A 26990-nucleotide genomic window follows, 5' to 3' on the forward strand; every position below is an offset into this window, starting at 1 on the left:
GCTAATAAGATAAGCATTGTAGAGCTGTTTAATAACATATAATAAAATTCATTTATCTTTTCCTTGACATTTATTTAATACGTATAGTTTAGCTTTATACATATATCAATATACATGTTACTTGCATGTCATAAAATGCATATGTATATAAATATAAAGCAATGAAACAATTCAATAATCATAAAACATATAAATCACATTATTCATTAGATGCAATGCAATCCTCTCTCATTTTCCTCTAGGAGACTATTTTGGCTCCTCCAGCTTTCTAAAGGACTTGAACCTAGCGTTTATGACTATCAGGAGACACCATCGACTCCTCGGTTAAAGTCTATAGGAGACACCTTTGGCTCCTTGTTCAAATAACATTTCTAGAAAACTATATGGTTTCTTATTTAATCTAGAAGGCACCTTCGGCTTCCACAATTAACATAAGAAAATCCTCTAACTTTACATTATGACCTTTTGGCTTCTTATTTAACTTGGAAGGCACGTTTGGCTTTCACAGCTAACATAGGAAAACCTTCTGGCTTTACATTCAACTTTAGAAAGAACTTTTGGCTTCTTATTTAACCTAGAAGGCACCTTCGACTTTCACAGTTAACATAGAACAACCTTCTGGCTTCATATTTAACTTAGGAAGACTTTCTGGCTTCCTAGTTTTACTATATCTTATTCTCATTGTTCAACAGTATGTAATATGTCTCTCTTAAAATAATTCTTTGGGGTAATTACCTTTTCTCTCTATGAACTACCAACTTTTGCTATAATCCCCTACGAACTACCAATTTTTGCAATAATCCCCTACGAACTACCAACTCGACCAAAATAGAGCATCCAACTACCAAAGTTACAGGTTTTCCCCCCTTCCGTCAGTCAAATGGGTTAAATCCGACGGTCAATGTCTCATGTGTAAAGGCCAGGAAATTAAACATAGAGTTTTAGCAATTAATAAATTACATTTATTAAATAGATGTGATAAGTAATTATATTCTAGGTAGTAATATTTATGTTCAGAAAATAAAGTAAGTCTATGTAAAATGATAGAACTATAATAATAATAATGGGTCCTAATAGAGTAAGTAATTAATTGAATGGATTGAATGTAATTAAAATATGTGGAGGGTTGAATGAGAGGGATATTAGAAATAAGGGTCCTGATGTAATTAATAAAAGTTAAGGTTTTAAAATAAAAAGGAATCCTAGCTTGCCACATGTCACCTCCTGATTGGTCAAGAGAAGATTACACTATCCTCTCTCAACCAATCACTTGAAGGCACATGGCTTTTATTTCTTTTTTTCCTTTTTCTCTTTCTTTCCCCTTATCCGGATTCTCCCTCTCTCTCACGCCTCTCATTTTCCTTTTCTTCTTTTCTTTCTTTTTCCTTCCCCACCCGACGCCTATCTTCTTCTCTTCTCCCTTCTTCCCCTCCCCCGATTCCGCAGCTCACCCGTCCTCTCTCCATTTCTTTTTCTCTCTTCTCCCTCCCCACACGCAACACCCAGCCCTTTTCCTTTCCTCTCCATTTCCTTTCCTCTCCTCTCCTTCCTCCCCGCACACACACACCCAGCCGTGAGATTTAGAGAGAGTGATTGACGCCAAGAGAGAGAGATCGTGAACTTGAGAGGGAGACTTGGAGCTGATTTTCGGTGGGTGTCGCCGATGGGCAGTGGTGCTATTTCCGGCGGCTTCAGGGGATTTCTGGCGAAAGACTTGTAACCCAGGGAGACCCGGTCCTTCTTGTGCGTCTTCCGGCGAGTTTTCCGGCGGACCTGTGAGCCGATTTTCGGCCCTTTTTTGGTAAGGTTTCCCTTTCCCTCGTCTTTGACTTTAGTTGAGTTTCCATTTGGTTTTGGCTAATGGGCTGAATGGGTCTCTTAGGGTTTGATTGGAATTTCGGTTAAGATAAAATCTAAGGATTTACTTTGGATGTTTTTGAGGTGTTTTATGGGTATTTTAGATGCTATTCCTAATTTGGGTTTTAATTAATTGTGTTTTAGCTTGGTAGGGTTATGTATTGGATTTATACCTGCAGGCTTGGGGAAAACCGTATGGGTTCTTTGTATTGGATGTATATGGATTGATTATTATGGGTCTTGTTGGTGTTTCTACTGGTTGATACTAATTTGTTTTGGGATTTGGTTGCAATTCATGTTTAGAGTTTTTAGTTGCAAAAAATTTGAATAGGTCTTTGAATTTATTTTTTTCTGTTATGGTAGATGTTTATGGTTGGTTGAAATGATGATTGGGAGTAATTTTTATGAGCTGAGTTGGATTGATTTTTATGGTATTTATGGTTGTGAGTTATGGCCTAGATGGGGGTATTTTAGTTGCTATTTCTGATTTGGATTGGAAGTGTTGAAGTTTGATAATTTCAAATGTTTTGGTTGATTTAGTTAGTGGTGCCAGATTTGGATCCTGGATGGAATAGGATTTGATTAATCCCTCTATTATGGTTGTATGTATCAAAATGATGGATTGTTGGTGTTAATGTTTTGGAGCCTTGTTGGGTGGTTGCTAGTTTGAGTTTTTGTTGATGTATGGGCTGATTTGGAGTGGTTTCATGTTAGTTAAAGCCTCCTATGGGTGTGGATGCTCGATTGGAGGAAATGATGGATTTTTATGAAGTTAGGAATGGATAATCTCTTGGTGGGGGCTGTTTGTGTTGAAATGGTGGTATAGGTGTTGTAGGAGAGCGGTTGATTCTGAAATTGGGAGTCGGATTATGGTGGCCGATAGTATGAGTTGTATGGATTGGTTTGGATCTTTAGAGAAGGTATGAGGAAGAATTAATGTATAAAGAGTGTATTAAGACAACATGATGAGTAAGAGAAATGAGAAATAAGATAAGGAAAATAAGTAAGCACTAGCTAATGCGTTTAGGTTCTATAATCTAAAGCTATTTGGGTGGTTAGGAACCAATGAAAATAAAAGTGCTAAATATATTAGTAATTGTGTTTAAAAGAAAAGAAACGAAGTAAGGCATAAACATAGAGCTTAAGATTAATATCTAAGGGGACACCAATTCTAATAAAAATGTTAAAGAGTTATAGATTACTTAAATAACCCTAAATGGACAAGTATAAATTAGTAGACTTGTAAAACATATAAATGTAATGTATAAACCCATTATGTAGCAACTTAGTAACTAATTTACCTATCCGTCTACACATAATATTTATGTGTACTAATGGATTAGGTTTAAGTGTTAGATGCGTATACATATGTGTGTATATATACATGTACATGTACATGGCTTATATGTATAAATATATATTGTCAACTTAGTAGTACATGACAAGCTATAAAATAGTTAGTAAAAATAACGTAATACAACAACAATGAATGAGCTTAAGAAAATAATAAACGCACCTTAGTGTCAATAAACGTAATATAATATGAACCAAAACCTATATGATAACCTAACAATAATTTAGGGTACTTAACTAGACATAGACACGGGGAATGTGAGGTGTGAGCACGCGGGTAGTTTATGTGTCATGGAGTGTAGAGTTCCATAGCGTAGTCTAATGTTATAAGTATGTGCAGGATCGTGTTATCATTGGAAACTTCAATGGGTCCTTCAATGTAGAGTTGGAGTCGCGAGTCCAATGCAGCCAGGTGATATTTTACTCACTGAAAAATTATTATTGTTATTTTATTAAAATAGCAAAATATATGTGTTTTATAAATCCGAACCAACTGTATGTTGATTATCTGTTTTGGTTGATTTGAGTAGTTTCAATTATGTTCAAATAATATCAATGATGTTATGAAATGATGTATGGATGAAATGTGTAGAAATGTTTTTAAAGTATTTGAATGTGAGCTGCTATTGGGATTTAAATTATGCAAAGTAGAATGATAAAGTTTCATGTTAATTGGTTTATTGTATTTGAAGAAAGCATGATTTGTAAAGAATAGGAGAATAGAGTTTGAATTGTAAAGCATAAAGCATGAGCATAAAAGGAATGAAAGGACAAAGTACAAAGAACGAAAGGAATGAAAGGAATGAAAGGACAAGGCACAAGGAATGAAAGGATTGACATAAAGAATGGAAGGACAATCATGAGCATGCATATCATCGTTAAATTGTATAATGTTTTCATGATATAGAATATTGTAGTTTTTATGCTAGACGTATTGGTATGCCTAAGAGTTTTAATGGCAAAAGAGCTTATGTATACTGTTATCGTCTAGTTGCATGATTTTAGAACATTGAGCTTGGACGAACAAGAATATTGTCATGGTTCGGTATGAGTAATACAGCGTCCTAGGAGTAGGTAGATGAATTGTCGTGGCACGTCAGTAAGAAGTGCTTGGATACCCGAGTTTTACTCTAGTAACCGCATGGACAACTACGTGCTCGACATGAAGTTGTAATGCCTTAAGATTCTGTGTTAACCATGTTCGGAAAATGATAGTAAGCTTGTACTAAAGAGCGAGATGGCATGTTTTAAGCTTAGTGTGCTTGGTTTTGACGCTATTGGTTGCGATATCGGTGTGGCTTGGGAGTAGGTAGATGGATTGTCGTGACACATCAGTAGGAAGTGCTTGGATATCAGAGTCTCACTCTAGTAACCGCATGGACAACTATGTGCTCAGCATGAAGTTGTAATGCCCTGAGGCACAGTGTTATCACAGTTAATAACGTTAGGCCTATGTGCATTTGAGCTACCAACATAAAAGTATTATTGTAGGTGGGTTTATACGTGGTTGCTTCCAAGCCAATGGAACTTCTACGTATGGGTCCAACTGCATAGTATGTTTTAAAGGTTTTCTGATAGTCGGTGTAGGCTATATCAGCTATGGGGGTTTTCAAATAAAATTTTATAAATTGGTAGCTGTTATAGTGTATGCGAGACAAAAAAAGAAAGTTGGTTCATTTGGAAAACTCAGTTAGTTTAGTATCACTGAGGTCTTGATATTATGTACTGAGGCGGTGAACTCATCATTTCACCTATACGGATGTGGCAAACCCCCACAACCGTATAGATGATGTCTCTTGGCTGCAGGTACTCGGGTCGTAGTTGATGAGGTCGTAGACATGCATTTGGGATATTATGACCGGAGCTCGCCGCGATGGTCGTAATTGCGGGACCATGGGCGTCCTCAGTTTTATAAGTTTTGTTGTGGCTTGTGACGCATGTGTCACTCGTTATTGCATAAAGCCATTCTGTTATGTATTTATATTGTGGAAAGACTTAAACACATAGATATTAAATGGCTCTTGTTGTTATTAATTTATGATAGATGTTTAGGATTTGATTTCCGCTATTGAGTTTATGTATTCTACTGCATAGTAGTTAAATGTTGTACTCTGATTTACCAGGTACATATTATGGGGTATGTACCATATGTTGGCTTTGCGACACATCGTCGTGCCACTGTGAAGATCCATTAGTATTTTAAGAGATTAATATTTATGAAATGTTTTATATAATAAAAAAAAAAAAAATGGGTCGTCACATCATGTGACCCTCACATGTCGTTTTATAAGTTTTTCTTCCTATTTTACCCTCATCTTGGTTGTCAGTTCATGGGGACATGTTGTGTAACGCCCCACCTTTTACAAAAATGCATAAGTGAAAATTTCAATTTTCATGTGACATTATGACATCATTAGAGTTAAAATTTGGCAGCGAAATATATATATATTTTTCCTTACAATGATACATCAAAGCTGACTGAATAACCTCAATATATAAAATAATAATCTTTCGTTTTGATACAATAATTACATTAAAAAATGATAACATACGTGCCACAGGTGGTACTAATATTTCATAACCATATATTTTTCCAATACAAACTAAAGGTCTCTTCCTTAATCAACCTAGAAGCTGCTCCCTTTATTCTTGCAAAAACTCGCATGTGATTGTGGTTAACACCACAATCTCAAGCTGTGTTCAAGTGAGTCAACGGTCCTCAACCACATAGTGACACATTGATTTATCTAACAATATACAATGCATCCAAATGACGACAGTTATATCCACATACAATCATGCTCATTCTTTTACTTTAACTATTTATTACTCAAAGCCATATCTCTACTTATCACATTATTTGTTCTATATGTTACCACTAATTACTGAGATGTACCTCCTTTATTAGAACCATACTTCACAAACTGGAGCCGTACCTCCATTACCGGAACCATACTTCCAATACCGAAGCCATACCTCCATTACCGAAGCCATATCTCCATTTTCTTTTAGTCTTTAGTAGATTCATAACTCATATTCATTAAATACACAACACAGTATAATATGCAAACAGCAACAAATACCTAATCCCAACCGAACATGTTAAACATGTAAAATGCCGAACATCATGTATACAATTAAATAAAACAACAATCACTATATTGCTAAAGACTAAAAACCACATGTATCATCCTCAGTGAGTAAGAAATACTCGCCTTATTTTCTACTTCGGAAAGTGTCCACAGATAAATATTCTCTGCAATATAATTTAATACAAACAATAGTGAATTAGCATAATTCACTAAAAATACCTTTTAACTTTATTCTCATTTCTAACTTTTAAACCTTACTATAATCTTCTAAATATTATCACAACATATACAATTTTTCCAATTACATTTTATTACTAATCTTTTATAAGGATCTTATCATGACAGTCATTGAAGCCTGTAAAACATCTTTTTATTATTTAAACAATTCTCATAATAAACTAATATTCATTTTTATCGTTTTTTATCTCTAAATAATATAATGTCGTTTGGACATTATAACGGCATATAAAATTGATTAATTATAATGCTACATATTCATGCGAGCATTATAATAGTATTTATAAATAATAACCAAAATACCCATTTTATATAGAAATAGTTAAAACTCATGATTTTTACAATAGAGTTTTACAACCCCAAAAATATAACTGAACCTTAACTTAATAATATTAAAGCAAGTACTGTTTCGGTTATTTTAACTGAAACTGTAAAGACCAAGAAAAAATTAATAAGAATTTAGCATTTAATAAATTGTATTTATTAAATGATGAGACCAATAATATATTTTAGGTGATAGTATTTATGTTAAGAAAATAAAATAAGTCTAAAATAAAGTAGTAGAATTAGAATAATTATTATAGTGGGTCCTAGTTGAAAAATATTCAATTACATTAATTAAAGTGTAGTTAAAAATATGTGGGGGTTAAATTTTAATTATTAAAAGATATGATTCTAATAAATGGGGCCCTATTATAATTTGTGGTAGTTAGGGGTTTTAAGAATAAGGAAATCTCCCCTGCCACGTGTCAGTGCCCGGTTTGCTGGGAGAGGATTGCCTCATCTTCCCCCAACCACCCAAATGGTGACACATCACCCTATCTCTTTTCTTTTCTTTCTTTTCTTTTCTTTCTTTCTCCCTCACGCTCGGATCCGTCTCTCTCCCCCTCACCCTTTCTTTTCTCTTCTTTCTCTTTTCTCTCCCTCTTCCTCATTCACACACCACCCTACTAGTAGCTACTTACTCTTCCTTTCTCTTCAATTCTTCTCTCTTCCTTCCTTCGTTTCTCTTCTTTTTCCCTTCCCTTTCTTCTTCCTCTCGTCTCACTCGCACTCACACACACATAGCCACCCAAGAGAGAGAAACCTATAGAGATTGAGAGAGAGGCTGAGCTACAGAGATCCGAGGAGATGGAGAATCAGAGATGCAGACCGACCGAGAGAGAGAGAGCTCGAGTTGCTGAGAGTCATGTTGCAGAAATTAGGAGAATAAATGGATTGTGTCCGGATTTGAGACTTTAATTGGTTCTCTAATGTAGAGTTCAAGTAACTAGAACATGGAGGGAATATTCGAGTCAAGAGTCCAATGCAGCCAAGGTGAGTATTCTGCTCATTGAGAAACTTATTTTCATATAATATAGAATTGCTAAATATATATTGTTTTACAAAATTCGAATCAACTCTATGTTGATTATAACTATTTTGGTTGTTTTGAGTACTTTTGAATATCTTGAAATTATGATAGATGTTTGAAAATATGAATATGATATGTGGAGTTTGAATGAATTGTGAGACTGTATGTGGTGGTTGGGAATTTTGTAGACTATGGTTGCATTGTAAATGATTGGGATTTTTAGTGTGAGTTATAAAATTAAGACACGATGCATTGCGTGCTTAACAGCACAAACTTTGGGATAAGGTCCCCGTCCTCAGGAGTTACGGAGTCAGCGTTAATATGGGATACGGTCCCTGTTCTCTTTAAGTTACGGACTCTAGGTTAACTTGGGATACTGTCCTTGTTCTTTGGGATATGGTCCCGGTTCCTTGGGATACGATCCCCATTCGCTTGGCATATGCGTACATATATTGTGATGTGATGGAATGTGTTGCATGCTTATATATTGTAGTTTTGCTAAACGTATTAGTTGCATGATTTAAATGTATTGAGTTTGAGAGTATGTTGATGATTGCACTGCCCAGAATTAGAGATGATAATGTCTATGTAATACCGCGCGAGTTGTCCTACAAAGGCAATAAGTGGACGGGAGTAGCATTTGAATCAGAGATGCCATGTCTATGTAATACTGCGCGAGTTGTTGTTGTTCTTTAGCTAAGACATGCTTGTATATTAGAGTCTGACTCTAGTACTCGCATGATCACACTGACTTCCAAAGGCAATAAGTGGACGAGAGTAGGCATGGTGTCATCTATTTCAGGAGATGTGGATGTCTTAGTACAGCTAAACTAGATACCATGTTTTCTTGCTTAAGACTTATGTGTAGGAGTGAATTCTGTTATGGAGTGATCGTGTGCACATATGTCTAAGCCACCGATCAAAAGTAATATATAGTAGATAGGTCGATATGTAGAAGCTTCCAAGGTGGGATGACTGGAACTTCTATATATGTTCACAGTTGTATAGTATGCTTTAAATGTTTTCTATTAGTCGGTGTTTGCTATATCAGCTATGGGGTTTTTCAAATAAAAGTTTATAAAATTGGTAGTTGTTATAGTGCTCGCAAGACTATAAAGGAAAAGTTGGTTCTTTGCAAAAACTTAGTTAGTTTAATATCACTGAGGTCTCGTTGTTATGTACTGAGACAGTGAACTCACTCTTTAACCTATACGGATGTAGTAAACCCCCACAACCGTATAGATGATGTTCCTTTGGCTACAGGTACTCCGGTTGTAGTTGATAACGTTGTAGAAATATACTTGGGATATTATGACTAGAGCTCACCGCAACGATTATAATTGGTGGACCACGGGTTGTCCACTGTCTTAGAGGTTTTGTATATAGCTTGTGACGCTTGTGTCACTTATTCTTGTAAGCCATTTTTGTTGTGTAATTATTATGTCTTTGATTTGAGGAAAGACTTAAACAGATAGATGTAATATGGCTCTTTAGTAATGATTAGGTTGTAGTAGAGTTTATATTGTGATTTCCGCTATTTAGGTTTATGTTTTCTGTTGCATAGTTAAATAGACGTTACTCTGATTATCAGGTGCATGTTATGAGGCATGTGCCATATGTTGGCTTTATGACATATCATCGTGCTACTGTGAGGACTTGTTTATATTTGTATAAAAAAATAAAAAAAAAATAAAAAAGTTTGTTACAGAAACAGTAAGATACCAAAATATATTTAAGTTCATATTTGACTTATTTTTATATCAAATAAGCTTAATAAATACGTTAATATAATTAACTAGTTTTTTTACTTTAAACACAAGTGGAATAAAATAACTTTGAGCTTATTTCTTATTTTAACCTTTACAAAAATTGAGCATAATAACATCATTAATATTAATAATGCGTAGAAATATTTAAAAGCATTTGGGCAGAATAATGCGCTTTTGTAAAATAATGTCTTTTTACTCAGGCATCACAACGACGTGTTTTTGTATTTAATAACTCCGTTTTGAAAACCCTATTTAAAAGATACAACTTAAAACGTTAGATAACTTAATTAATAACTCATAAATTCACGAATAAAGCTTTTAAAAACTTACTATATATATATATATATATATATATCACAAATTCTTTTCTCTTTCTTTTTCTTTTCTTTTTCCTCATTCTTCTTTCTGTACTACTCATTTCCTTCTTTTCTTTTTCTTCTACAGGTAATACGAGAGGGAGACAGAGAGATGGAGAAAGAGGGAGAGAAATAGAGAAGGAGAATTCAAGAGAGAGACTTAGAAAGAGGAAAAGCTTTTTTGATCTTCAGTTCTTCTACCTATCTTGCTGCTGGATAGACTAGGAGAGAGAGAGATGAGAGAATTGAGAGAAACTGAGAGAGATTTGGGAGAGTATTGAGAAGAAGGATGAGCGTGAAGGGTGGAAAGAGTGGGTTTCTTTTATAGCGAAATGGACGGCCAAGATTAACCCAAAATGATCTGATTTAACGGCAAGGACGAAGATTCGGATATGTTTTTTTTATTGAAAGTCAGAGGACAGGTGTTCGGACAAGATTCTGCAATCTACAAAACAATTGCGCTCGAGCTCATGGTGTTTGTGGTATCGAGCTCAATCGTGTCGAGCGACATTTTTGGTGGCTATTTTGTTGATGGGCTCGAGCTCAATTGTGTCGAGTGACAGTGTTGGGGCTGATTTGTTGATGGGCTCAAGCACAACTCATTGTGCTCGAGCTCACTCGCGTCCTGAGCCCCAAATCCGATTTTCTTCAGTTTTAAGGCTTGATTGTCTAATGTAGCCTATTTAAAAATATAAATACACCTCAAATATTAATGAATATTTAATCCTATAAATATTCATAGTGAATATATACACTTGTAAATATTCATATATTCTTTATATTATTATTAGGTCTTAAGTTCTATTTTAAGATATAATATTTAATATCTTAAAATCTAGGGCGTTATATGTTGGAAGAGGGTGGCAGTTTAAGGGGAAAAAAGATAATTACTCCCAAAGAATTAGAATCTACGCCAACATTTTTTTTTTTCTTTTAATAAGTAAACACCATATCTCGTTCTCTCTCTACTCTCAAACAGCATAAAAATCCCCTACAATCATACATACAGAGAACCAAAAAACCACAAACACAGAGACTGAATTGCGAGAATGGCGTCTAGGGTTTCGATTTGCTTTGTGGTGTTTGTTATGTGTCTCTTCCCGTCGTCTTTGACAAGGATCGGTGCCGAGGATTCGAAATCGAAGGAGTTCGTGCTCACCTTGGACCACTCGAACATCTCCAAAACTGTCAGCAAGCACGACTTCATCGTTGTCAAGTTCTACGACCCATGGTATTATAGCCACCCGATCTTTATGCTTCTATCAACAAATCTGACTCTTAGTGTTCCGTTTCGGGAATTTGGATCTGGATTGAAGGTCGAGGGATTGAGTGTGTGGGGTATGAGGAATTGTTGGTGGCTCAAAATTTAGGGCTTGATCTTTTTTGGGTTTTGTGAAACCCACTTTGAAAGTGTATGGCATTGATTGTGAGCTTGATCTTTGCTGCTTTTGTCTCCATTTCCGTCTGTACATTGCTGGCTGAACACACTTCTCTTCCCTTTTTTTTTTTTTTTTTCCCACTTTTTGCTTACATAGCCATATTTTCTTCAAAGATGTTTGCGTTACAAAAAACAGAGGCAAAGCATAAAAGAAGGTACGTCTTTTTCCAATCTAAAGTTCATTTTCTATCCCTACTCAGATGCTAGCATTTTTCTTTCAGTAGTGCCTTTTATCTGATTGTTGTGGATTTTAAGCTTATTTTGGGTTGTTATCGCATAGATGTTGTAGTCTAAAACGGCACCTTTGAGTCTTTTAGACTACAGCACGCCTTGACAGCAGCTATTGCCTAGTAGGAGTTTTATAATGCAGGACTTAAAATAGGATGGCATTAACAGCATGAGTTGGAGGACTAACTCTAATAGCACCGTTTGTTAGCAGCTAAAAAAAAAAAAAAACCAAGAACTTCAAAAACTAGTTCATTCACTGAACCAACAAAGAACTCCTCGAACATTGGAGGAGGGACTTTATTTGACGTCATTTGCTCCAAACTCTCAGACTGCCCATGCAAGTTGTTCTCCGTTGTCGTCCCCGACAATTGTTACCGACACGTCTCAATAGCTACAAACACGCACAAACCCACAAATAATCAAAAATCGATCACACAAATTAAATACCATTAATTCGACCATTTAAAAAAAAAAATACCTAACAAAAGAAAAAGAAGAAGAAGCCAATACCTTGGGTCACAAGCTCTAGGCAGAGAGGCAGCTCACGCTGAAACATCTGGATCTTGTAGCGCTCTTTCTTTGGAGTATCCACGTACTCATGGAATCCTAACCCACCATGATGTTGCATTTTCTCCGTGTAATATTCCATACAGAGAGAGAGAGAGCCTAGGCTCTATGGGTTAGTGTTATTGAAGATGCTCAAGGGAGAAGAAATAGAATTAGGAAGCGAATAATATAACAAGAACAAAGGCTATTTTGTCCAGAGCACATAGAATAAGGAACTCCAAAAAAGCAGTTCATCCACTGAACTAACCAAGAACAAGGAACTTCAAAACTAACAGCACCATTTTCTCGACCCCATCGACGAGCTCCAGACCACCACCATCTCCGACCTCACCAAGAACAAGAGAAGGCCATCCTCTTGGCCGTCCCCGGTGCATTCACCACCACCTGCTCCCAGAAGCACCTCCCGGGCTTCGTCGACAAGTCCAAGGAGCTCAAGGCCAAAGGGGTCAACACCATCGCTTGCATTTCGATCAATGACGCCTTCGTCATGAAAGCCTGGAAGGAGAACCTCAATATCAACGATGAGGTGCTCTTGTTGTCTGATTGGAACGACGACTTCACCAGAGCCATCGGGTGCGAGCTCGACCTGAGCGACAACCCCGTCAGCCCATGGCCCATGGTACATACTCTTGGCCGAAGACGGGGTCGTCAAGGTCTTGAATTTGGAGGAGGGCGGTGCGTTTACATTCAGTGGGGCTGAGGATATACACAAAGCTCTTTGAATTCAGTGAGCTTGTAACCCTTTCTTTTATCTTTTTTTGTGGTTTTTTGTGCTGGTTTTTGGAGTTCCTTGTTGTTCGTTGGTTTAGTGGATGAACTGGTTTTTGGAGTACATGTGTTGTTGTTGTTGTTTTTTTTTTTTTTTTTTTTTTTTTTTTTTTTTTTTTTTTAAGCTGTTAACAAACGGTGCTGTTAGAGTTAGTCCTTCAACTCACTTCAACTCACGCCGTTAACGCCATCCTATTTTAAGTCATGAATTATAAAACTCCCACGACACCGTTTTATACTACAACATCTATGCGGTACTTTTTAGTACCGCATAGAAGCTGGATCCTTACATTTGTGTGTATATATATATATAGTATAAATTTAACAACTTTTAATACTAAATATATGTATATATTATTTTTTCTGTATCCTAACCCTAGATTAGTGTTATATATAGTATACGTAGGGTTAGGCTTAACATTTTTATATATAGTATATGTTTAGTTTAAAAGAAAAAAAAAAAAATTGTGACGTGCCATAATGGCATGTCACTAGCTAGTATATATTCACAATATAATTCTCTATCTCTTTTCTCTCTTTTGCTTCCGCTATTATAACTTATGTATTATGATTTATATGTACTAGTACTATATATAGGGAATAAACCCTAGCCCTACATATATACCATATATAGAATATATATAGGCTAGGGTTAGGGTTTAAACTTTTATACTATATATATCTCTGTGTATATAAATTTATACATACTATATATGTGTAAATTAATGTTTTCAACTTTATATATATATATATATAGATATATATATATATATATATATATATATATATATATATATATAATTATGCTATAAATTTAGTATTAAAAAAATGATTTAAAAGAATAAATATTTGTGACGTGCCATTAGTGGCGCGTCACAATTTTAGTGATGTGGCATTTTGCCACGTTAGTAATTTTTTCATGGGGAGGCATGCATGCGCGCGAGATAAATATTTGTGACGTGCCATTAGTGGAATGTCACAATTTCAGTGACGTGGCAAATTTGCCACGTCACAAATTTTTCATAGGGGACGCATGCATGCGTGTGGGATAAATTTTTGTGATGTACCATTAGTGGCACATCACAGTTTTAGTGACGTGGCAAAATGCCACATCACCGAATTTTTCATGGGTAGGCATGCCTGCGCGCGAGACAATGCTGCTCGTCCCCCCCCCCCTTTTCTTGAAAATCTCACTCTCTCTGTACTTTCTCTCACTCTCTCTCTCTCTCTCTAAGACCGCCGGCCACACACCCTCATTGTTGATGATCACAGTACTTGTAAGTCCTCTCTCTCTCTCTACCTCTCTCATTCTCCTATGCGTTCTCTCTCTCCCTCCCTTCATTTCAGCTTTCTCACTCTCACACACTCTCTCTCTCTCTCTCTCACACAGTTCCGGGCAGTAAGGACCGGCAACCAACGTTGATCCACGACCACCGAAATTTTCAACTACCCCTCTCGTCCCTCTCCCGTTTCAAGTATATATATTGATTTTTTTTTTTTTTTTTGTGTTCCGGTTGCTGGATGATCAATTTTAATTTTTTTTATTTTACTTTTTTTTTTCTATTGCAAGACCCGCCGAATTGAAGCCCGTAGTATTTTGCATTTTTTGTGGATTTTTTGTTTTTGTTAGTGTTTGTGTTTTTTTTTTCCCCGGTTGCTAGCTCCATGCATTTTGGTGTTTTTAGCAATTTATGTTGGTTATTTTGTTTTGTTGTTCTATTGATCGACCAATTGATGTTAAATATTTAAGTTTAGTCATTTTTTTTTTTTTTTTTTTGATGAATAGAGAATAAGAGAAAATTATTATTTTTTGTTTGGAGTGTTTTTTTGTGTATAACTATTATGTAAAACTGATTGGTGTATCTCGTTGGAATTCTACTTTTATAAATTCTCATTTGCACTTATAACTCAAAATAGCCATTGATTAGGAAAAAAAAAATAGGAATAATGGATCTGTACTTAAAAATCAATTTTAATGCTTGAGTTGCTCTTTTGAGTCCTTGGATATTTATAGCATCGAGAATATAGTGGAAAGTTGACTTTGTGGATTGTGGCAGTGGGGAAGGATTGTGATGGATAATTAATATAGCATTTGCTTTTCTAAGAATTTTAGCCACTAATGCGATCGAATAAATTTAAAAAAATAATGTCTTGTGTTTTTTTTTTTTTTTTTTTTTTGAAGGAAAGTTAAACTTTCATTGAGAAAACCAACATTACAGCATCAAACACCATAAAAGTGAACGTATTCAATTACCCTAAAGGTGTACATTCAACATGAGTCTAAAAGACTCATACAAATACAGATAGATGCCACTAAAAAATCCAGCCAACAAAATGGTGCCTCTGCGTTGACATACATCTTTCCTTGAACAAGGAGTCGGTCACACATTCTGGGCGAAAGCTAATGACTAGATTAATACATGAACAAAGCAAACTATCGGAGAAAAACACAAACAAAAAAAACACAGAAAAAGCTTAAAAGAGAAGATGCCTTCCGAGAGAGCCGCTGCTAGAAGATGCCCTTCAGCACTCAAACACCAAAAGCCTCTGATCACCACCAGCACCACCAAACACGCCAAAACAACTGGTTTCCAGCCATCACGTGCAGCCCAACATAGAAAAAACACCCAGGCGCGTGATCAACCATCGAGAGACCACACAACCATGAAAAGCGACTGAAGTACCAGAGACTGATGGCGAATAAGACTGAAGGGCGCGAGTCCAACAAAAGACGACAGAAACTCATAGATCTAGCCTCCAAAAATTTGACAGTGAAAAAACTCGACCACGATCTCCACTGTCAACATGCTATGGATGGCCACTCCCCTCCGGCACCTTCACCAGTGAACTCACCTGCCACCACAAACTAAAAACAAGAAATATAAAACCTCCACCGAATCCATACCGAGGAGACAAAATTTCCATAACCCTAGTGGTTGGGAGACTCTAACCTTCACCAAAATGTGGTATATGTGTCTTAAAGAGTAGGATTATAATCAGCCAGGTCGAGTATTGGAAGTATAAATGGAGAAAATCAAAACAATATCTTTTTAGGTTATACTCCCCAAGATTTTTGTTTGTAACAAATCAATGAATTATAAGAGTTAATTTTATATTTTATGATCTTATTGCAAACTTAAATAATCAAAACTTATCAAAGAAAAAAAAAAGAAATTGAATCAAGTGTAGGAATAAAATTGAAACAACATATCTAACCTAATCAATTCAAATTCATGCATCAATAAGGGTGGAATTTCACAAACATAAAATTTCTTTTAGAAAGAAAATTATATTCCAGAGAACATCTCTTCATAACATAACTTTTAATTTAATGATTAAATTCACCATTTATTATAAGTTGAACCTTGACTATACAAATACATTTAAATGATATGAAGGGGTCAATAAAAAAAAAAATCTAAAAATGAAACCTATACAGTTTAATATTCGAAGACACTATAGAGTTATATAAACTACCTCAAAATGGTTACAATTCTTATTCATTTCCATAAGATTTTTTAATTTAATAAATTTTATGTGTAAATTTGTTACTGTTTGTTAATGCACATAGAGAGAAAGAAGGACATGACTTGGATGTCAAGTCTGGGGGTATGATGGAATACAATGAAGAGTGTAGATCGATTGTGGCATTTGCTGTTAGTAACTATACAACCTCTGATGGATTCATTTACTACCCCTGTAAGTTGTGTCGAAATAACCTGCGGCACCCGCCCGATTACGTACTTGCCCACTTGACATGGGGTAAGGGAATGATTCCTAGCTACATATTTTGGTATATGCATGGTGAGATGACAACACGTGGTCCAATTGCAGGCTCTTATTCGTGTCGTCTGGCTGAGGATGCGGCAGATGGAAGCACAGAACAGGGTGGCGACATGCACGCCATGTTACGTGATGCATTCAGCATGCACGAAGTCAGGGAAGACAATTGTGAGCCTCATGTAGTGGTTCAAGGGGGTTAGAAAATGTTAATGAAGAAGCCGTTGAAGGTGACGTATTGAAGTCCTACGACTTGCTTACAAAGGCAAAGAAGCCATTTCATAGGGGTACTAAGCATAGCAAACTGAGTGCTACTATACACCTATACAACTTGAAGTGTATTGGTGGACTTAGTAACACTATATTCTCAACTTTGCTAGAGTTCATTATTTAGTTGTTGCCTGCTCCATTCATCCCACGACTACATAGGTTGTTTATGTTGTAGCATACTTCGCCCTATTTGAGGTGGCATGCAGAAGGCTGCATTAAGGACGGCGTATTGAGGCATCCGATCAACGGTGAAGCATGAAAGTCATTTGACCTCTTACATCCAGAATTTTCAACCGACAGCAAGAACGTGCGGCTTGGTCTAACCTCGGATGGATTTAATCCATTTGGGAACATGAACACTTCCCACAACACTTCGCCAGTATTGCTTGTTCTTTACAACTTGCCTCCTTGGATGTGCATGAAATAAACGTTGTTCATCCTATCCCTTATTATCTTGGGTCCAAGTTCACCTAGAATGGATTTAGATGTCTACCTTCAGCCCTTGATTGAGGAGTTACAAGAACTGTGGAATGTTGGGGTACGCACATTTTGATGCCTCAAAGAAAAATAATTTTATGATGCGAGCTCAGTTGATGTGGACAATTAATGACTTGACGGCATACACAGATTTGTCCAGGTGGCCTAACAGGGGTGAGAAGGCATGTCCTTGCTGTATGCATTCGACAAGGTCTAGATGGTCAGAACACTGTAATAAATTTTGCTTTATAGGGCACAGGAGATACTTGCCCATAGAGCATTTGTGGCAGCTGAACAAAAGAAAATTTGACGGGACTCAAGAACTAGAATGTGCCCCCGATGTGCAATGTGGAAATGAAATCCTGAGACAGTTGGAGGGATTGTCATTTGGGGATGAGAAAGCAGGTAAGAAAAAATGGAAGAAGCAGAAGAAGGGAGAAGCAACTACTGATAATGTGGTGTGGAAGAAGAAAAATATTTTTTTTAGGTTGCCGCACTGGAAAGACAATTTATTGGGGGCACAACCTTAATGTCATGCATATAGAGAACAATGTCATGGACAGCATACTTGGCACAATTCTGGACATCAAAGGGAAAACAAAGGACGATCTTGCAACCTGCCAAGACTTGCAAGAATTGGGTTTGAGAAATAAACAACATCCGTACTCTGCTGATGATGGTAGAACCTATCTACCCGTAGCTTGCCACACAATATCTAAAGACGATAAAACACACTTTCTGAAAGTGCTTTGAAATGTAATGGTGCCCAACGGATATGCCTCGAATGTTTCTCGATATGTACGACTCAAGGAACGTACGATATCAGGGTTGAAAAGCCATGATAGCCACGTACTGATGTAGCAGCTTCTCCCTATTGTATTGCGCGAGTCACTACCAAGTAAAGTGGTTAGACCGCTTGTTGAGATGCTCGCATTCTTCAAAGGCATATGCTCAACCAAATTAACACAAGAGGATATGGACCGACTAGATGGTGACGTCTGTGTCATTTTGTGCAAGATGGAACATATATTCCCTCCCGATTTTTTGACCAAAATGTCCACTTGGTCGTGTATCTTGTGCGTGAATGCTGACTCGGCGGACCCGTACAGTATAGGTCGATGTACCCAGTAGAGATGTAAAATGTGAATATATATATATATATATATAGAAAAAAAAGTTTTAATTTTTCGAAATTAAAAGACAATGACTAGCTGCAATGATTGCATTTGTATACAATGTAGGAGCCTTGGGGGTTCAAGTCTAATGTGCGCAATAAAGCGGGCTCCTGACGTCTGCAATGCGGAGGAGTACATAGCAACTGAGTTGATGATGTTCTATTTGAGGTATCTAGGTAACGCAACAACCTTCCACAACAGAACCCAAAGAAATCCTGATGGTTCAAAGGGGGTAGGAACATGATTCAGCATAAACCGTATGAAATTGACACAGATTCACTATTATATTATGTTCAACTTGGACGAGTTGATTTAACTACGGACGTAAGTCATGTTTCTAGAATATGCATGTTCAATCATGTTGCAACCATTAGGGTGAATAATAAATAATTAAAATTATTTTGAATTGTAGGATGCACATGGATATGCTTAGGCGAGCATGCAATAAGGGCCATAGTACGGACAATCAGTTGGAAGCCCAACATCATGAGCAGTTCTGCAAATGGTGCAGTGCATATGTAAGAATAATATGATGTTTATTTATTACATGTCTCATATGTTTAAGATTGTGAAATATCAACTAACCAAGCTAACTTTGTGTTTTCCATTGTACGTAATGTACTCATAGGTCGATTGATTGGACGATTGACTTAGGAAGGAAATGGGTGACAAATTGATTATGCATTGTAGAGGGCTGAAGGAGACAACAGTTAGGTATAACAAATACGTGGTCAATGGCAAACTATTTTTGCACTTCTGCACATGATGTTGGAAAGAGAAGTCATAATAGCAGTGTGTGTTTGCAGACGGTTGATAGCGAAACGTACTACAGGAAGTTAATAGATATAATTGAGGTCGAGTACTACAACAGGACTAAGTACGTCCTGTTCAAGTGTAATTGGATGGACACTATGATGGACAGGAGTTATAAGGTAGACGAGTATGGCCTATTGTTTTTCACCTTCAAACACCTTGCCCACAGGGGAGAGCTGATTACTGATGAGCCTTACGTGCTAACTTCACAAGTGGACCAAGTATTTAACGTCGAAGATGAAAGGAACCCAGATTAGGCTTGTGCCGTAAGGACTAAACTGAGGAACGTATATGACGTTGGTCAAGGTGAAAGGCCTAATGATGCACGTGCCACCTACCACGAGTGCGAGCTGCTCCTATTAACAAGTAGTAACGATCATGATCCGCATGATGACTTTTACCATGCCAGGCCCGAATTACATCCAATCCAAGCATCTGTGAATTTTAAAATTGGTACAGTTCACATTAATTATTTGACTATTTTCCTGTTATTTAGTTTTACATTGATTGACAATTGTTACCCAATTATTACATCATTTTGTCATTTTATATATATATATATATATATATAAATTTAATTGTATTATTTGGGTGCTTGATGTATTTCACAGGTTACAATGAGTGTTAGAGGTAAATGTATAGTACATCGGCCCCACCGCACAGATAGAAATTATTGACCATCTCTCCTAGATATGATGGAGTACCAGTTTCAACACGGGATATCTGGTTTTTCAAATCTGACACCTATGCCGGTGACGCTGTCCCCATTAGGGATTACTTCCCAAGTTCACATGGCTCGACACTACCCCTATACTGGACCCATCCCAGGTGCCTCCGATACTGATGAGAAACAAGTTGATGATGAGAGCTAGATGATGCCTCCGGGGAAGAGCCTAAAGCCGCCTCTGGAGGAACCGTACGACATGCATGTCGAGGACCTTGCGGCCCAGGTGCTGCGCGTTGACCAGATCCGATTGATGGGTAAGTACATATTTTTACAAAAAGACCAATATGTAAATATATATGCTTTGTAGTTAATATGAAGTTTGAAATAATATACATCTCTCATCTCTTTTTATTGTAGTAGGTTATAATTCGGATGGCAGCATTTATTTCGAAGTGATTACAGACCCGCAAAAAAATTGGGTGGCCCTCGTGGGGAAAAGGATAGTCATGGAGTACAATGCTGCGACATAGCCCGTAGGACGCAGCGCTAATAGATTTAGACGGCATATGGGTAAAATAGTAAAAAGCGGGTCCAATGTACGTATGCGGGACGAATGGTTGAAGGTAGATAAGCGGATAAAGGAGGATATGTGGGGGGCATTGATGTTATGTCTAAACTAGATGTCTAAATTCATGTTCGTAACTTGTTAATATATATAAATATTATTTTTTGTCATTTATGTTTTTGTTTAATTTATCAACTTAATTTTAAATTGTGCAGATAGAGTTTTATATCCCGGAAACAGTAAATCTAGAACAGGCAAGACATGACGTCTTCCAGGATATGGGCCATCAGCTTAGGCAATGGAAATTCAATTTTAAAGAGAAGATTAAAATTCAGCAGATGATATGCCAGAAACCATTCCAGCAAGAGTGGTAGCAGACTTTCTCGCAAAGTATGACACCGTAGACGTGGCGTAGATTTTGGACAAATAGTGTAGTGAGAAAGATAATGTAGGTCATAGCCCACGGGAAATTATACATGGGTTAGATTCCCATGAGGTGCTTACTTGAGTTAAATTCCCTTGAGGTACTCACGAGGTACTTACTTGGGGTTAGATTCCCTTGAGGTCCCCGACCATGGGTTAGATTCCCATGAGGTGCCTACTTGGGTTAGATTCCCTTTAGGTACTAGTACTTACTTGGGTTAGATTCCCTTGAAGTACTCACGTGGTACTTACTTGGGTTAGGTTCCCTTGAGGTCCTCGACCCTGGGTTAGATTCCCATGAGGTGCCTACTTGAGTTAGTTTCCCTTGAGGTACTAGTGCTTACTTGGGTTAGATTCCCTTGAAGCATTATACTTAGGTTAAATTCCCAAGGCATAAAACAATGAGCATGAGCATGTATAGTATTGTTTTTATGAATAATGTTTTTATACTATAAGTAGTTTTACTAGACGTATTAGTATGCATAAAAGTATCAATGGAAAAGAACTTATGTATATTTCTATCGGATGGTTGCATGATTTAAATGTCATTGTTTTCTAAGTCTCACTAAATCAAAAGTAATATAGTAGGTGAGGATGTATGTAACGCCCAGTAATTTCAAGTACTTAAGAAATCATTGATATTGTTGAGGAGACAATATCCACATGTTTTTACAAGCAAATCTAAAGTTGTTTCGAAAAATTAAAAGATCAAAACCGAAAAACCCTTAAAAACTTAAAAGTTACATTTAAGCTTTAAACTTTGATTGAACCGAATATAGGTCAAACGAACTCAGATTTAGATAATTCAAAAACCGTTGTGCTTACAAAAGAAAGATCTACCATATGGCAAAAGTGGGCAAAAAGTCCACTAGTTGACTTTTTGACCTGAGCCTAAATAACCCAACTGTCGATATTAAACGAAAAACTGTCAAGAATAATATCTCCATGCTTCTAGAAACATTTATGTATAAAAAACAAGAGTAATGATGAAAGGATAGGATATCTCAAAAGTAATCATGAAAAGGAGGAAAAATCAATAAAGCAAGTGTGAATGCAGAAAGTGGATAAAAGATATTTTGGCTTTATAGACAGAAACTTTGACTTGACCGAAACTACATCAAAACAAACTCAAAATGAGACAAACCAAAAAGAGAAAATGTTTGTCATGAAGTCCTCTATCTACCCTCAAAATTTCATGTCAATCGGAGTAGGTTTGACCATCGAAATAATTCTCGGAGTAGGCTGCCCTCTAGTTGGACGAAAATTCTAAATTCTAAATTTACAAGACATTATCCAATAAGCTAATTCTTTTATTATATTTTGGACCTAAATACCCCTACCTTCCTCCTATAAATAAGCATGCAAGGCTCCTTGTTTTCCACACAAATCCTAGACAACTTCCTTGAAAGCTTTGTGCTTTGGTTTTCTCTCCCTTTTTCTCTCCTTCTACCACACAACCACTTCGGTGTTCTTGAAGTTATTTTTCTCTCCAAATCAAACTAGGAAGTAAATCTTGACACTTCTTCTTTACTATTTGATTTCATTACTTTTTTATGAATTGTTTAAAAGACCCAATAAGCTTAAGAGATAAAAGAATTAAAGTAAAGGGTAATATAAACTACTTTTACATTTAACTGTCCTCATGACTGATCTTATGACTTTCATGAGTTGATCGTATTTATATTTCGTATTTAAATTTCATTGTCCTCATGACTGATCTTATGACTTTCATGAGTTGATCGTATTTATATTGCGTATTTAAATTTCATTGTCCTCATGACTGATCTTATGAATTTCATGAGTTGATCGTATTTATATTTCGTACTTATATTTCATTGTCCTCATGACTGATCTTATGACTTTCATGAGTTGATCGTGTTTATATTTCGTATTTAAATTTCACTATCCTCATGACTGATCTTATGACCTTCATGAGTTGATCGTATTTACTCTTATTGTCTTTATGATATATTTTAATCCTTCAAGTTCATATTTGGTGGTATTGGTCATATAGCCTCATCATCAAATTATGAACCAAGGTTTTACGACTATCGTAAGTGATCGTCTCAAATATAATGAAGTGATGGATAATAATAAATATAAAGAGATGAGGGTCTATAAACAATGATTTGTTTGATAGATAATTGATTTGTATATTATTGTATGGATGGATTTTTATACAGAAAAGAAGTCTAAGGACTACACGGGGAAGAGTGTAAGTATGGATGTACTTACTGAGGAATGATTCTATGTTTCATTAGGACTGCGTGGTGTGTGTTTATTGCATGTGGTTGTTCATGCATTGCATGTTGTGTCCAATTAATATAACGGCTGATGAGATAGCCATCAACAAGCTGATGTAGTAGCAAGGGGAAGGAAGGCTAGTCAGTGGATCCAGGGGGTTCAGAGTGACCTAGGGGTATCCGAAGGCCTAATATATAACTAATGCTGGGACCAGTAGGATTCCAGTACAAACAGGTAAGACTTTAAGTGTGAGGCAAAGGACGTGAACGGGTTCAGATAACCTAGAACGAGAGGTCTGAAGTAAGATGATCCTAAAACACAAACTAAATAGTTACTACGATGCATATTCATACAACCCTTACATTTGCATTCTATATGAACTGTTATTAGATTGATAGTAACGTAGATATGAAAATAGATGACTCACTTGTTTGTCTATGCAAATATGATAACGCCATATTTGCATAGTTACTGATGCAGATCTGGAGAATGAAGGCATGGACCCATATGCCAGTTTTGATGGTTTTTGAAACCATTCAACGAGCGATTATGTGCTAGTTTAGAAATTACTAGTTATGCTTATGTTTTGTTTTATGGCATGTAAATATGTATAACGGTGTCATGTTTAGCATGTTTTATGTTATAAGCTTATGTGTTATTTGTGGCACTAATTTTGATGCACCTAGTGTGCATATGACATGTAAAGATAAACATAAGTAACTTTTAATAAATGTACCGAGGTATTTCAGTCAGCTCTAAATGTGTTATGCTATCAATTCCTAAGGCTTTAGAAGAAAAAAAATATATATTCCGCTGCGAGAGTTTATCTCTGATGTAGTAATGTCACGTGGAAACCGGAGGTTTCTGCTTATGAATTTGCAGGCTCAAATTCGGGGCGTTACAATGTATGCAGTTGTTTCCAACAATGGAACTTCTACGTATAAGCTCAGCTGCGTAGTATGCTTTAAATGTTTTCTATTAGTCGGTGTTTGCTATATCAGCTATGGGAGTTTTCAAACAAAAGTTTATAAAATTGGTAGTTGTTATAGTGTACGCATGACTAGAAAAGAAAAGTTAGTTCTTTGCAAAAATTCAATGTATAGTATACCTCTAAGGTCTTAATGTATTTATTTATGCTAAGACGGTGGGCTCATAATTCCACCTATACGGATGTGGCAAACCCCCACAACCGTATAGATGATGCTCCTTTGGCTGTAGGTACTCCAGAGTTAGATGACGATCCTGTAGCGTTATATCTGGGATATTACAAGTTAGGCACACCACGACAGTTGTAATGGGTTGGACTATGGTGTCCTCTCTTTTGGTATATTTTGTATATGGCTTGTGACGTGGGTGTCACGTATTCTTTTGTATAAGCCATTCTTTTGTTATATGATGTAATGATGTTAAGCCTTAAACAGATAGACATGTGTATGGCTCTTTTGTAAAATCAACAGATTATGATGGTATTATTATGTTTTCCGCTGTTAGATATAACTCTGATTATCAGGTACATGTTATGGGGCATGTGCCATATGTTGGCTGAGCGACAAATAGTCATGCCACTGTGACGACTTGTTTTATGTTTGTATAAAAAAAAAAAAAAAAAGGTCGTCACAACTAATGGTATCAGAGCGGTTAGCTCTAGGATTGGTTAGAAAAGTGGATAAGCGAAAACCGAGGGTTGTGTTAGAGTCTAAGAGTAACGAAAAAGCCTTAGGATCCAAAAAGCTTTAACACAGATAAAAGAAAATTTTAGGATTCTTGTGTGCATTTTATGAATATTATGATGTGTTTAATATTCCTTGCACGACGTTGTTTATGTGGCATTTCATTGTGCAGACAAGAATATGCCGCCTAGGCAACGTAAGCCTCCACGTCGCTATAGAGATGAAGAATTGGTACATGGAAACGGCGGTGAAGCACCTCCACATCCTCCTCCACCACCACCTCAACCTTTTCCTCCGCCTCCTCCTCCACCCATGCCGAATTTGGGGCAACTCATGGCAGCTTTGATAGCCGCCATACCGAGGCAAGTAGAGAATGTTGATGCCATTGGTTGTTCCTCCATCGCTTTCTTTAAACACATTCCCCCTGTGTTTAATGGGAGTGAGGGACCACTTGAAGCTGATGAATGGATCACATCTTTTGAAGACTTAGCTGATACACTCAGTTGCAAGGAAGATCAAAGGGTCAATTACGTAGGGCTGTCACTTAAGGGTGAAGCTCGTCACTGGTGGAAGGACACAAAGACTCAGCTCACAGAAGAGTTGGGTCGCGGAGTTCCTATCACATGGGAACGCTTCAAGAAGGAGTTTAATGATCGCTTTTTCCCTCGAGCACAGCAACAACAATGTGCGCGATAATTTCAAGATTTGAAGCAAGGGGCTATGTCAGTTGAACAATATTCGGCTGAGTTCCTTAAACTTTCGAGGTATGCTCCACGCCTCATCCCTGATGAAGAGACCAAGATTGAGAGGTTTCGTGATGGTCTGTCACCACGAATCCTTGAAAGGGTCATCTGCTTAAAGGTCACCGACTATGCCAACATGGTGCACATTGCCACTATGGCCGAGAAGGGAATTAAAAATGCAGTTGCCGACTTTGTAAATAGGAAGTGGTCAATGTCTTCAGGGACACCTCCCCCACCCCCATCCAAAAGACATGCTACGAGTAGCAGTGCTGGGCCTATTGGGAGTAGGGGCACTTCTGGTAGTCAGGGTAGTGGCAATAACCCTCAATGTAGCAAATGTGGGAGGTTGCATAGGGGAGAGTGTAAACTGGGAGTGAAAGTGTGCTTTAAGTGTGGCAAGACCGGACACTTTATAAGGGAATGTCCACAAGCAAGTATGGGAAGAGGACAAGGGTCGCAGACAAGCGTCAATCAGCCAAGGCAGACAACTCCAGCAAGGGTGTTTGCACTCACACCAGATAATGTCCTTGCTGAGGAGAATACTACCGACGTAGTCACAGGTACAATTCCTTTGTTTGGTAATGTTGCTTGTGTGTTGTTTGATTCGGGTGCTACACACTCGTTTATCTCCTTATCATATGTGAAGTTGTGTAGATTGAGTACTGAGCCATTAGAACAGAATATATGTGTGGCCACTTCTGTTGGCCACACCATTACTTGTAAAAAATGTGTGGACAAATGTCCTATTGTAATTGAAGGGAGAATGCTAGCAAAGCTAGCAGTATTTAACATGTTGGGCTTCGATGTCATTCTTGGCATGGATTGGCTATCGAAGTACAAAGCTAACATTGATTGCCATAGGAAGGAAGTCACATTCCGACCTCATGGTATGGAAGAGTTCAAGTTCCAAGGGTCTAGAGTGCAAGCGACTCTGCCACTTCTCTCTGCTATCCAAGCAATCAAGAGTGTCAAAGAGGGTGTACAAGCTTATTTGGCTTATGTTCAAGCCAAGCCTGAAGTTAGGGTGAAATTGGAAGACATTCTGGTGTTACGCAACTATCTGGATGTTTTTTCTGAAATCACGGGACTGCTTCCTGATCGACAAGTTGAGTTCTCTATCGACCTGAAACCGGGAACTCAGCCT

The 26990-nt window shown here is 37.0% G+C and overlaps 1 long non-coding RNA gene and 1 pseudogene across 1 annotated transcript; both read left to right on the forward strand.

The window, feature by feature from the left end:
• The first annotated feature begins 1325 nt into the window (after positions 1-1325).
• LOC133867678 (uncharacterized) lies at positions 1326-5273 on the forward strand. Its single transcript, XR_009900142.1, has 3 exons — positions 1326-1801; positions 3551-3622; positions 4997-5273. It is a non-coding gene; the product is annotated as an uncharacterized LOC133867678 (long non-coding RNA).
• A 5794-nt stretch (positions 5274-11067) lies between these two features.
• On the forward strand, positions 11068-12973 carry LOC133868996 (peroxiredoxin-2E-2, chloroplastic-like; annotated as a pseudogene).
• The last annotated feature ends 14017 nt before the right edge of the window (positions 12974-26990 follow it).

This window comes from Alnus glutinosa, chromosome 5, assembly GCF_958979055.1.
Source record: "Alnus glutinosa chromosome 5, dhAlnGlut1.1, whole genome shotgun sequence".
Lineage (NCBI taxonomy): Eukaryota > Viridiplantae > Streptophyta > Magnoliopsida > Fagales > Betulaceae > Alnus > Alnus glutinosa.